At 44.6% G+C, this 13101-nt stretch overlaps 1 long non-coding RNA gene across 1 annotated transcript; it reads right to left on the bottom strand.

Moving 5' to 3' along the window:
- Positions 1–3642: 3642 nt before the first annotated feature.
- On the bottom strand, positions 3643–4040 carry LOC120701379. Its single transcript, XR_005686071.1, has 2 exons — positions 3896–4040; positions 3643–3810 (listed from the first exon to the last, which is right to left on the bottom strand). It is a non-coding gene; the product is annotated as an uncharacterized LOC120701379 (long non-coding RNA).
- Between the last annotated feature and the right edge of the window lie 9061 nt (positions 4041–13101).

The raw sequence follows: 13101 nt of genomic DNA, 5'->3' as shown, positions 1-13101 counted from the left end.
TTGCTAGGTTGTTTGCATTGCATCACCTAGTGTTATATATGGTGGGTTGCTTGTGTCATGACTCTAACCCATGATCAACCTACATGGTTTGATAAGTGTGTAGAAAGCTACACAAGGTTACCCTTCATGGTACATGCATCTCATAAGGTATGTATTTCATATGTGTACCATGAACACAAGCTATAGGGTAAACTTCCTAATTGTGTCAAAATTAATGTGCATACATTTGCTTGGTGATTCAAACACTAAATGCACACTTTTAGGGGGAGTTCATCCTATAGGTTGTGATTTTTGAGACTAACATGTTTTCTAGCTTATCTTTTGTAGTCTCACGTGGAGTTAACACTCTAAGAGAATGTTTCTCACGATCAATGTGAATAAACAACTCTACAAGAGTGATTAGATAAATTGTGTTTCATGCATATTGAGTCATGCTCTATTGAACTTAAATGCTCATATCTAAGTTCATAGGCTATGTACTCATACATTTGCTTAACCTTGGTGTACCAAGTGCTTCTTGTTTAAAGACTTTCAATTGATTGCAAGTCACTTTCTTTTAGTACATGCAAGGTAAACAAAGGAACCCCCGGAGGTATGTAAGGTTCTAAACTAATTAAATTGGTATCTTTGTCATATCCTATTTACTTTAGAGCTACCTCCGTGCATGATATGATCTAAGCTTTCTAATTATTACTTCTAGTTGTGCACTTGATTTTCACATTATCATTTTGTGCACATACTTATGGAAAGCTTAGCTCATGTCATGCTAGTTTCGTGATTTTGTGATCCACCATAGTATAGTTTTCAATTGGTATCTTCATTGATATCATACAATTGGATCATGAATCATAAACTAACTCCCTAGGCTACTAATCTTCTCTTGAGCTATATTGCTTTGCAAGACCTTGTTTTTAGGAAAAAGACCTTTTAGGTGATTTGATTCCAAAGGGGGAGAAATGTGGATCAAAGCAAGGTATTTTTCTCAAGGAAAAGAAGTATATCACAAAGGGGGAGAAATACCTAAGTGAATCAAGTCATGAGGGAGAAGTATCAACATAAGGGGAGGTTCAAAGGGGGAATCATGGTTTTAGGGGGAGGCAAAGTCGTCATTGGATGGTGGTAAACATCCAAGCAAGCGTAAGCGGTTTTCAATTAATTTCAATTGGTATCAAGTTGTTAAATTTGTCAATTTTATGCAAATTATGCTTGCTTTGATTGTGTTGTCATCAATCACCAAAAAGGGGGAGATTGTAACGAACATGGCACCATTGATGCCATTTCGAGTGATTTTGGTGATCGAATGACAACACAACACTTGGACTAATATGATTGTTAAGATAATCATTCTCAGGCTTTTAGGTTCAAGTGATGACAAAGAGAAAGAGAAAATAGGCGTAGCAAGGCCCGAAGGGCAGCCCCTACGGGGGTTCCGCTACCCGGTTAGCGGACGGGGGTCGAGGGGGAGCCGCCCCTCGCGGGTCTCAGGGCAGCGCCCTGAAAGCTCTTCGGTCAGTAGCACCGGAAGAACCGACGCCATGGGCATCGGAGCATCCGATGGTAGTCGGAAGAACCGACACCATGGTACTTTGGTGCAGAAGCCAAGTCAGCCTATAGGCACCGGTTGAACCGACGGGTCAAAAAGGGGCATCGGTGCATTGGCCGTCCTTTGTACCAGAGACGATGTCAAGTGCCCAGAAGAAGTTTCTTCAGCACCGGTTCAACCGACGGTGCATCGGTGCATACCACCGGTGTAATGACGTCAGCGTCCAGGAGAAGATTCCTTCAGCACCGGTTGAACCGGTGAGGCATCGGTGCAAAGCATCGGTTCAACCGGTGGTCTCTGCGTCAGCCATCAGGAGTCCAACGGCTACTTCGTGTTATGAGTGACCGGATGAACCGACGCTACCCTGCCAAGAGGCATCGGTTCTTCCGGTGGTACGCAGATTTTCAGCTAACCGTTGGAGCAACGGCTACAAGACTTGGTGGCCTATATATACGCCTCACCCCGGCCATTTGAAGATTGCTGGAGTTGCTGGACATCCCACACACACCCAAGAACATCTCCAAGCCATACAAAAGCATCAAGATCATATCCTTAGCCCTTAGCACACTTTGAGAGTGTTGTGTAAAGGATTAGCTCTTAGTGAGTGAGTTTGCAAGGCTTAGAGCCTTTGTGCTGTGGTTCATTAGTGAACCAAAACAAGAGCTTGGTGCGCCGGCACCTTGGAGCATGGAGCTCGCCGGCAACGTCATCGACCCTCCGACTTGGTGTGGAGCGGCGACGACACCTTTGTGCGGGGGACGTGGAGACCCCCATCCTTTGTGGAGAAGCTCCTTAGTGGAACACGGGGCCAAGGTGACCGTGATTGTGTTCACGGAAGAGACTTGGTGGCCGAGTAGCAATACTCTTAGTGAGTGCTACAACAACGTGGATGTAGGTGTGCCTTTGTGGCTAACCGAACCACGGGATAAACACCCGCGTCAAGAGTTTGCTATCTCCTATCCCGCTCTTTAAGCTTCCGCATTTCTTTCTAGTAATTTGTATGCCTTTAATTTCATAGAATAGTTTCTTGGTAGGAAAGGCTATAGGTTGCTAAACTCTTTTGGGATAGGGGTTTTACACTAGAACAACCTAGTTGCACTTTTTGATAGCATGTTTTAGTTTAAGTTTTGTGCAAACTAGTTGGAGCCATAGGTCTGAGTTTTTATTAGTGCCTAATTCACCCCCTCCCCCTCTTAGGCTAGAGCACCCGATAACTTTCAGTCTGATTGGCTAACTCAAATTCTCAGGGCTCCTTGGAAGGTCGTAATCGAGCTCGTGGCGGTGTGCACTGCAGATTCATTAGAGGCCAATCTTATTAAAGTACTGCCAATTCCTTTTGAGGGTACCAACAAAATTGGAATCAAAGAGCAATGATTTCATTCCGCATAATGATTGGCAATTGATTCAAGCAAGGTTTAATATCTCGAGAATAATGGTGCCAGAATTTAATTCGTTCTAAGGGTTGTTGCGTGGTCGTCTTTCAATCAGAAACAGGGATGCAATGACTGGACCACTATAACGAGCGAAACCCTCGTTTTGTGTTGCTGAGACATGCGCCTAAGGAGAAATATCTCGAGAATAATGGTGCCAAAATTTAGGGCCTGGTTGTTTCCGAGATATGGAAACGTGCGGTCGCATTAAGCAGAAGCGGATCCGAGGCCACGTTGGCGATTTCCCGTCACCTAGTTCAAAGGCCCGCGATTTGCATTGGCGGCGACCTATGAACGCGCGTCCGTCGCGATGCGTTTGGCGGGTGTTTTCTGCTGAAACACGATGCCAACACGGAAACAAACAGGGCCTTAATTCGTTCTAAGGGTTGTTGTGTGGTCGTCTTTCAATCAGAAATGGGGATGCGATGGCTGGACCACTACTTCTAACTAGTAGGATGCCCGTGCTAACGCCACAAACAAATTTCAGATGACTTTCCCGTTAGATTTCAGATTGTTGTGCCAAATGGAAAAACATGCTTAGAAGCATGTCTAACATTTACTGATGCTCTTTCTTATGCTTAGAAGTATGTCTAACATCTACCGATGCTCTTATAAGAAAGTATTCATTAATTAGACAATATGTATGATAGATTTGAAGAGACTTGGAAAGGCACCATTATACTTCAGTAATTAACTTTGATGTTCTTACAGCATCATGTGATAGATATAAAAATATGAACATGGAGTGGCATATGAAAACAGCAGGTATCACAGTAGCATACACATACCTGCAACAAAACCTGAAAAGAAGAAGTTCACCCATGCAAATGTAAGTGTCTCCAGGAAAAAAATAAAGAATATTAATATAAATAAATAGCACTATTAATATGATGCATATAATTCAATTTGAAGAGCCCTGAACCTGAGGAACTGTCATGGACAGGTTCTTCTTCATCATGTCCATGGCCATGTTCGGATCTGAAAACATGGCTGCCTGAGCCTTCTGAACATCTTCTTTTGGAACATGAAGCAATCCATTTTCCTACAGTGCACCAGAGATTGTCACACAATATAAACTCAAAAGATCATGTGGCAAATGTTCAATCATAATAGTGAACCATCAGCCTCTCCGAAAAAAGTGGATCATCCCCCCCCCCACCCCCGCGTCGTCCTTGCGGCGACTCGGGCGGCGGCACCAACAATGCCGCCGGGGACTCCTTCAACTGCCACCCCCAGTCCTGCCGCCACCAGAGTTTGACGTCGGAAGTCTGGCCGGAGACGATGATGGCCGGCGGCAAGGATCACTTCGCGGCCGCCACTGGTCGGCTTTCTTACATAACTCATTCCCACCCCTTAGGGTAGTCGAGTGGCCGTGGAGAATTGGGATGCATGCATTTACTTTTGGTGGTCTCTCGTAGGGCTCGGCTGACTATACGCTAGTGGGGCAGTTCTATAGTTCGAGGTGGGGAGGGGAATGATTGGCTTGTATAGTCCGACAGGGCAAATATGTGCCGTGTTGGTTAGGTCCACCTTGCAAGGTTAAAATGGATCGATTCGCTGTTAGTCGCTCTTATGAGCACCTTGATCGCAGCACCGCATCGTGGTAATACTTTATGGAGCATGAATGATATATGGAAATGATTATCCTGATTTAATATTCAATGTTCACCATGTCTGCTTTAGTTATGCAAACCTTAGTTGATGAGTTAAGCTAAAATATTGAGAATAAGGATTCACTTTTAGTTATTTTTTAGCAAAATAAACCTACCAGCCAAATATTGTTCATGTCTAGATAAGTATACTAAGTATATATCTGATGCCACATATAGCTGCCTCGACTGAGGACACCTAGATAATCTAATGAATCAACATATGTTGCTGTAGGAACGTTGAACCATTGTTAGCGTAGGCATACATAGCGAGTGCTACAGTGGAGCAAAACTGAGCATCATTTGCTATCTTCATTCTTGCAGCAGTTCATACAGTTTCACTAATTATTGATGGATGAAGCACAATGTTTCCAGTTTTCATTTTGATTGCTAATTTTGTACGATTGAGATCAGATGTCAATGGGAGCGGGTTAACGCGCGCTGGCGCTAAAGGAGTAGCGCGCAACTCTATGCTACAACTTTTTGGTCGGTCTTGCGCCGTGAATTGCTAGTCAATTATACGCTCGCAAGTGATAACGGAGGAATCAGCGCATGCAAAATGAGATGATGTCACTTTCACAACTGACATGAGCAATAGAAAAAGATATATTTACTTAAAATGATCATTACTCTTCCATCGAGTGTCCGTTTTTAAACCCGTTTGCACCATCGTGTTTCTTAGAATAAAATCTATGAAACAAGATCCATATTTGATACCTTTTTGAAGTTGTTTTATGCGCCAGTCAAGTTATATTGATTGCAAGTAGTAACTTATGTGTCACTATGCAGCAACTTATTCATAAAACTTGTGTACAAATTAATAGACGATTTTTATTGACACAATTTAACAACATACATAGATTCAACGTTTCAAACTTATACTATATAGCAACTTATTGTAACACCCCGGTGTTAATTTTGATGCTATCTTTGTGCTTAATCGCTGATCGAGGCTAATCACCGTCATTAGCGTTAACCGAGTCCGCACGTTAAACATTGTTTAGCCGTGTTCGTCTACGTTTTTCTTCTTGATCCGAGCCTCAAATCAATTTTCGCCCAAAACGAAAGTTGTAGATCTTCTTTTTCTCTACAACTTTTATTTTGGCCAAATTTCAAGTTGCTATACGAAAATTTGAGTTTTGGGTAGTCAAACACGGGTCAAAATCAGTCAAATGAGCTCACTGTTGTCCCCTGTTCTCCACTGTGTTCGCCCATACCGCGACCGGCGACCGTCGACGCCGGTGAGCTTCTCCACGCGTCGATCATCCCGGCGATTCTCGTTTTCCGCGCGTCGCCCTTATCCTCGCACAGGCCCGGGAAGCTTCTCCTTCCTTCCAGCCTTCTCCTTCCTCGCGTTCGCGTCGCACAGAGCTCGTGCTGAACGCCGCCGCTCGTCGTGCCGGCCGTAGCTCGCCACCCTGCCTCGATCCCTCGCGCCAGAACCTCCCTAGCTTCGTCTCGGACCTCCTCCACCTCTTTCCGAGCTCGGCCGCGCCCAAACCCGGCCGGAATCGGGCCCGCACACCGCCGGCAGCCATTGCCGCTCACGTCGAGCTTCGTCCCTCCGTCGAGCTCCCTCTCCTGAACCTCCTCCGCCCAAATCGGGTGCACGGTGAGCTTCGCCGCAGCCTCCTCATCCTCTCCGCCCCTCTCCCCGCCGGAATCCACCACCACCGCCGCCGGTGCGCCGCCGCGCCGCTGCAGACGCTCTGCGCGCCGCTCGCGCACGCCGCGGGGCCGCCCTGCGCGGAGCCCCACGCCCCCGCCGCGCGCCCCGGGCCTGCCTGCACGTCCTGGCCGCGCCGCAGAGCCGCCGGCTGGCCCCCACCGGCGGCGAACGCCGCGCCGCCGCCCATGCCCGCGTGCGCCGCCGCCCTATCCCGCGCGAGCCCTTGTGCTCTGCCCCGCGCGCGCCCCCGCGACCCCGCTCCGCCCTGGCCGTGGCCCAGCGCCGCCGCGTCGCCGGCCGGCCCCCGCCGGCGAGGCACGCCGGCGCCGCGGGTTGGCCTGGCCGCGCGCCGGCCATGGCCCGAGTGGGCGAAGTAGGGGAGGGCGGAGCTGGGAGCTGGGCCGGCGCCCACTTACAAGTGGGGCCCGGCTGTCAGCCCCCTTTTTAAGTTTTTTTATTTATTTGTTATTTTCGGCTGATAATTCTTAAATACTTAATAAATCACAGAAAAATGAGAAAAATGCAAAATAAATTTTTTTAGGTTTCAAAAATCGAGATCTTCAGAAGATAAATACTTGTACATGGGAAATGTCACTTTTGCCCCTGATGAAAATTCAGTATGTGTTTAAGCTAGTTTATTTAATACCGGTTGTTCCGTTGCTCTAAAAATTATGAAATTTATTCAGTAGATTATTCTTTGTATGTGTAGTCCACTGAAAAATTTTCAGGTGCATGGTCTATGTGCATGTTTGTGGATATATTGTTGTTTGATTTTCTTTCCAAGAGTTAAAGTAAATACTTTTCTATATCAATAAATATTGGTAATTTATCTATGCACTCCTCATCAGTAGCTTTTCATGATAGAAAAGTTGTGCTACTAAATACTTGTGGCGTTTTAAATGTTGATCTTTAGTTAATTCTTAGTTTCGGTTTTTATCCCCGATTCTTGTGGTTAGTTATTTCTAAGTCCGTAGTTTTATGTTTTCCTTGTGCTCTAGATAGGCGATTAGTCGTCCCAAGTAGTTTAGTAGCTGTTGTTTTGATGGAAACACTTCAGGCTAAAATGAGTTGAACTTCGGAACCGCACCTAAGCACTCAAATCGTTAGTTGTTACTTTCTTTGTGGTGGTTACTCAGTCGATGCATGTCAGCTCTGTCGGTTCTTTCTTTTGTTTTGTATCGAAATGCGTCACATCATGAGCATCCATGCACTGCTGTGGTTCTGACTCTAGCATGGCATCCTTTCATACGTGTAGACACCACGAGCGAAGCCGTCTACGAGTTGGTCGCTGAGCCAATCTCGGAGCCGCAAGTAGGGGAACCGCAAGCCGAAGCAGCAGCCGAGCCAGAAGATGGTGTAACGGTGGACGCACCCAGAAGATGGATGGATGGACCCGATGTGCATTACCCAAAGGAAAATGTCCGCCAAGTGCAAGCATCTAGGCCCTCAAGGTATGTTTCGGTGATTAATGACAACCATTATTGTGACTAATGAGTTTGTGCAGCTTAATAGATCATTATTGCTCATTTGGTCATATGACAAAAGAGGCCCCTCAATTTCATTATCCAAAAAGGCGATCTCGGTATTCAACTTATATATATGTCAAGACTAAGGATCTTTCTAGTCCTAAGTGTGATAAGGTTGAGAAGGACACTTAGGTTAGTATAGGTTTTATAGTTTTATAGTGATCGCACTATTAAGAGGGGTTAAGGCTAAGTAACTTGAGCATGGACATGGTCATTTGAAAATGGATGCACACTATGGTCACTCAGGTTTCTAGAAAGTTCAAATAAGTGGTTCTCAACTTATATCTCAAGAATATTTGGATTTCATTCAAGACTCAAATCAGAAAAGGCAAAATCAGAAAAAGTCTTTAACACCGGTTTAACCGACGCTCTCAATTTTCTATACGTCGGTTAAACGAAGTCGGCAGAGTCTGGACAAGTCAATATACCGGTTAAACCGACGTGTTTGAATTTAACGTCGGTGCATTAGTCCAGAGTTGTTTTTTCCAGGGTATTTCAAGTTCTATACACCGGTTAAACCGACGATGTTTGAAATGGGACTTCGGTGCAATTGACCAGTGAGATGGTTTTTCCAAGGATTTCAGAAGTTGTACTCACCGGTTAAACCGACTATAGGTTTGAGTTAACGTCGGTGCAGTTGTCCAGAGACTTGGTTTTTCAGTTGATCAGTTGACAACTACACTCACCGGTTAAACCGATGATACGTCGGTTAATCTGCCCAAGTTGTAACGGCTAGTTTTCAGAAGGGGCAGTTTACATTCATTGGTTAAACCGACGATGACTATTGGAGGTACGTCGGATTAACCGGCGCTACGCAGTTTTCTGGCAGCTTTTCTCCAACGGCTCTATTCGTGTGAGCTGCTTATATATACCCCTCCAATGGGTCATTTTGCTACTCTTGACACCAGGCAACATCAAAACACTCATACTATAGTCAAGAGCCACCTTGAGCTTCATCTTTTACATACTTGTTCATTCAATCAATCAAGATGCAAGATTAAGGACTTGAGTAGAGAGAAACTTGTGTGCATCCGTTCTTGGTGATCGGTTCTTGCTCAAGTGAAGGCCTTAGCTTGTTACTCTTGGTGATTGGCATCACCTAGGCGATCTTGGTGATCGAGGTATTTCTCGCGGAGCTTGCCAAGGATTGTGGGAGCCCGGAGAAGAAGATTGTACGTGGCTTGATCTCCACCACGCCGGGATGGTGAACGGAGACTCTTAGTGAGCGCCCTCGTCTCGATGACTTGGGAGGTGACAAGACTCTTTGTGAGTGTCACAATGTGGATTAGGGGTGTGTGCCAACACATCGATACCACGGGAAAAAATACGGTCGTCTCTTGTCCACTCTCTTTATTCAAGCATTTTCTTTCATGCAATTTATTCATGTGCTTGACTTAGAGATCATAACTTAGCTCTACCTTGCTAGGCTTTACTTCTCTTTTTATCTCTCTTAGCTTGTGTAGGTAGCTTAGTTATCCGGTTGGTGAATTGGTGCCTTACTAGCATTGCATAGGTTAAGATTGCTTTACTTTGTTTTAGAAATTGAAAAAGGCTCAATTCACCCCCCCTCTTGGTCCATCGATCCTTACACCAAGCGAATATCATCTAACCAACACTAACTAATTTAGTGTTAATCCCAGGCAAGCTCCGGAGCATAACCCCTAATTTGAGTATTCAATGTTTATTTAAGTATTTGTGCATTTACGTTTTCAGGAGTTGTATGGAACTCTAGTATGCATGTTTCTCCCTAGGTACCTATGAATCTATACTAGTATTTAGGTGTCGTTAGTATTGCCTTGCTTAACTAGGATCCGATAGAAGTCGAGTGATTGTTGTCACTCGCGAGCTATAGGTTTCTGTTACTTATGGCAATGTGGCTTGAGAATGAACCAATGAGGAAAGAGAAATGGAGACCAGGCGGAGATGATTTTGGTTATGGATATGGAATGGATGGAACGTAAGCCTCCGCCTGTGTCGATTGAGGACCGTACCGTTGTTGGCAGTGTTGACCGAGTTTGAACAGTACTGACCAAATACCGGAAGTAGGAGGTAGTCGAAACCGGTAAACTGTGTACCACTTTACGACGATACTTTGAATTCCGTCCTGCTACGCTGGGCGTGGGATGATGGCGGGTGTTGGATTGGATGTCGCCTCCGGGTTCTCCGGGAGCTCACCGCGAGGGGCCCTTCACCTGGGTTTTAGCAGGCGTGGTTCAGATGTCGTGGTAATGATGGAAACAGCTGACGCGTGTGGCCCGGCGTGGTTTGCATGTGTCGTGTGAGTTAGGTCCACCTTGCAAGGTTAAATCGGATCGATTCGTCGTCTCTCTCGGTTAAGAGAACCTTAGTCACTTTGTCACATCGTAGTAAAGAAGTGAAAATGAGAAGAGAAGTATGATGAGATATGTTTGTGGTACTCTGTAAGATTTATGTGATCAACCATGCTTGCTTTAGATATCAGGCAAATCTAGGTGGTAATTGATAAACTTAAATTGAGCTAAAATATTGAAAGTAAGGATCCAGTATTAGTAGCCTTTCAGCAAAACAAACTCCAGAGCCAAAAAGCCTTGCATGTCTAGATATTGGGCTAAGTATACCCGTGTCGGGTAAGTCTTGCTGAGTATTAGTATACTCAGGGTTTGTTGTCACCATGTTTTCAGGTAACTACTGCTGGCTGGAGCTAACCAGGATTCACATCGGTGGGCTCGATGTGATGTCCTCACGTCATCGTAGTAATCGTTGTTTTCTAAACTAAACTTCTATTTAGTTTCCGCTGCATTTTGAACTCTGATATTTTACGTAAACTTTTTTGTAAAACTCCGCATTGTATATTAACCTTGAGAACTTTTGCCTGCTTGTAATCATCTGTGCTCGCCTTCGGATGAGACTTCCGGTGTTTTCGATCCTTAACCCAGCAGGCTGCCGGATTACACCGTTTTAAGTGCGCGGTGGCTTGATTAATACTTAAAATGATAGTTAGCGCACTTAGGCCGGTTTAATTTGGGCGGTTCTGTCACACTTATGTTGTATTTCTATTTTTTCTAGTGGTAAATTTAGATAAATGTATCAACTTGTAAAGATTGGATAACAAATTATGTATACACAATATCATATAGTATATTTGTTAACAACTTATATAGAGATAATATGGTAACTTATATAGATAGTTCATAGAGATAAATAACATGGATGATATCGTAATTTATCTACATTATTTATTATATGGTTCACACATAAGTTGCTACACACGTAGCAAATAAGTAGCTACTACATATTTAATATAAGTTGCCAGTTTGTAAAAAAAATATTTCAAAATATATGCATCATGAGTCTAGTTTTGTAGATCTTATCGAGAGGAATATAATTGTGCAAGTGGATTTAGAATCGGACTAACCAAAAGAAAGTTATCACATTTTTTTTGAGCTCAAACAATATAGAAATAGGTGGGCTGCGGCAGTCCAGTTTCTTCCAATTAGGCCATGCGGGTCGCGCACTCCACACATAGAATGACATGTCGTCCGATAACTTTTTCCATAGAAATAGGTGGGCTGCGGCAGCCCAGTTTCTTCCAAGCAGGCCATGCGGGTCGCGCACTCCATGCATAGAACCACATGTCGTCCGATAACTTTTTCTTTTCGTTTTTCTGGCAGGTGCCTTTGTGGGCTGCGCACTGAATGGAAGTGTGGTATCCACTCGTGACCAGGGTTTTTTTTTTACCGACCGGTGTGACAAAACCGCCGCCCTCCGATTTCGGTAAACCGGACCGGTTTGACCGGTTACCAAAAAAACCGGCCAAATTCAAATTTCAAACAAAAAACGGCAGTTCAACCGGTGGAAACCGGTTAGCCGACCGGTTAGACTGGTAAACCGGTCCGGTTTGAGTGGTAACCGGCCAAATTCAAATTTTTTTTCTTTTTTGATTTAAATTCAAATGCCCGCAAAGTATAATAAATGAATGTTTGTATAACATGTTTTAGCCTAAATGAACCCTCCAATCCTCTTTTGTACTAATTTTACATTAATACAATGTATAACATGTTTTACATTGTATTTGTATACTTTTGTATGCACGTTTTTTTATTTAAATTTAAATGCCCGCAAAGTATACTAAATGAACGAATATTTGAAAAAAATTGACACCATTAGATTCGTCGCAACTTGAAGTATTTTTAGGAATTTTTTGAATATTTTTCATTTTTTGAATTCAAATTTGAATTTTAAATTTGGGTCGATTTGAAACCGGCCGGAATCGGAACCAGTCCGGACCGGTTAGACTGGTAACCGCGGTTTCCGGACCGATTCCTGTCAGTTTTTTTAACCTGCTCGTGACTCGGTAAATGCTCGATTTTATGGCGGCCCAGTTAAGGCATCAGAGATCCTTCCTGGCTCGCGGCCCAGGCCACCTGCTGCTGCCACTCTATACAAAGCTTTATCCGTATTATACGATAAGATAAAAAAAAGAAACAGGTTGTCTTCAGTTCCTAGCTGGTGATGAAGCAAGTGCACACTTGGCCGGCCATTGTCACATCAAACAGATGTATCTGGAACCGCAAAACCACTCTGTAAATGTTGTAAATATGGCTGCATTTGGTGAGAAAAGAAAGGGAATCCATTTGTTCAGCTGGTGTGCCAAAGTGAACTCTGAATGACTGAATCCAATTGCTCAGCTGGAACCATCTTGCTTTCAGATAAGCAAGGCCTTTGAATGCATGTTTTAATTAAATTATCATTAAGTAGTAAATATCTTCCTCGAGTCCTGTTAAAGTGTCTTAGTGAGAGGAGACGGGCGGGGACCATCTGTCGCGAGAACCTGAAGCTGGCAGCAGCGTGCAAAGGCCATGGATCGTATTGCTGCCGGAGGCCCTGCTTGTGTTTTTCCAAATAATTCGTATGAACGACGGCGTTAATGTGTAGTACTACAGTTCGTGAGAGCCGATTTTATGGCAAAATTCTTATTTGACGCACGAGCGCCACATTCATATGGCGGCGAACGGACGCGTGGCACAAAGGAGGACACCTGAGCACGTGAAGGCTCGGACCCGGCCGGAACAGGGCATACACATCGCTTTCGAGCACCCTTTCTTCCGCTTCGCCCCATTCCCCTTACTGCCAGGGTTTTTTCCCGACCGGTCCGGTGAAACCGCCGGCCTCCGGTAGCGGTTTACCGCACCGGTTTGATCGGTTACCAGTGGAAACCGGTTGAATTCAAATTCAAATTCAAATAAATTCAAAAGCTCCCGTGCAACCGGTTCCGACCGGTTTACCGGCTGGTTTGACCGATTGG

Source organism: Panicum virgatum, chromosome 3K (genome assembly GCF_016808335.1).
Source record: "Panicum virgatum strain AP13 chromosome 3K, P.virgatum_v5, whole genome shotgun sequence".
Lineage (NCBI taxonomy): Eukaryota > Viridiplantae > Streptophyta > Magnoliopsida > Poales > Poaceae > Panicum > Panicum virgatum.
This window is presented reverse-complemented; position numbering and strand designations above follow the sequence as displayed.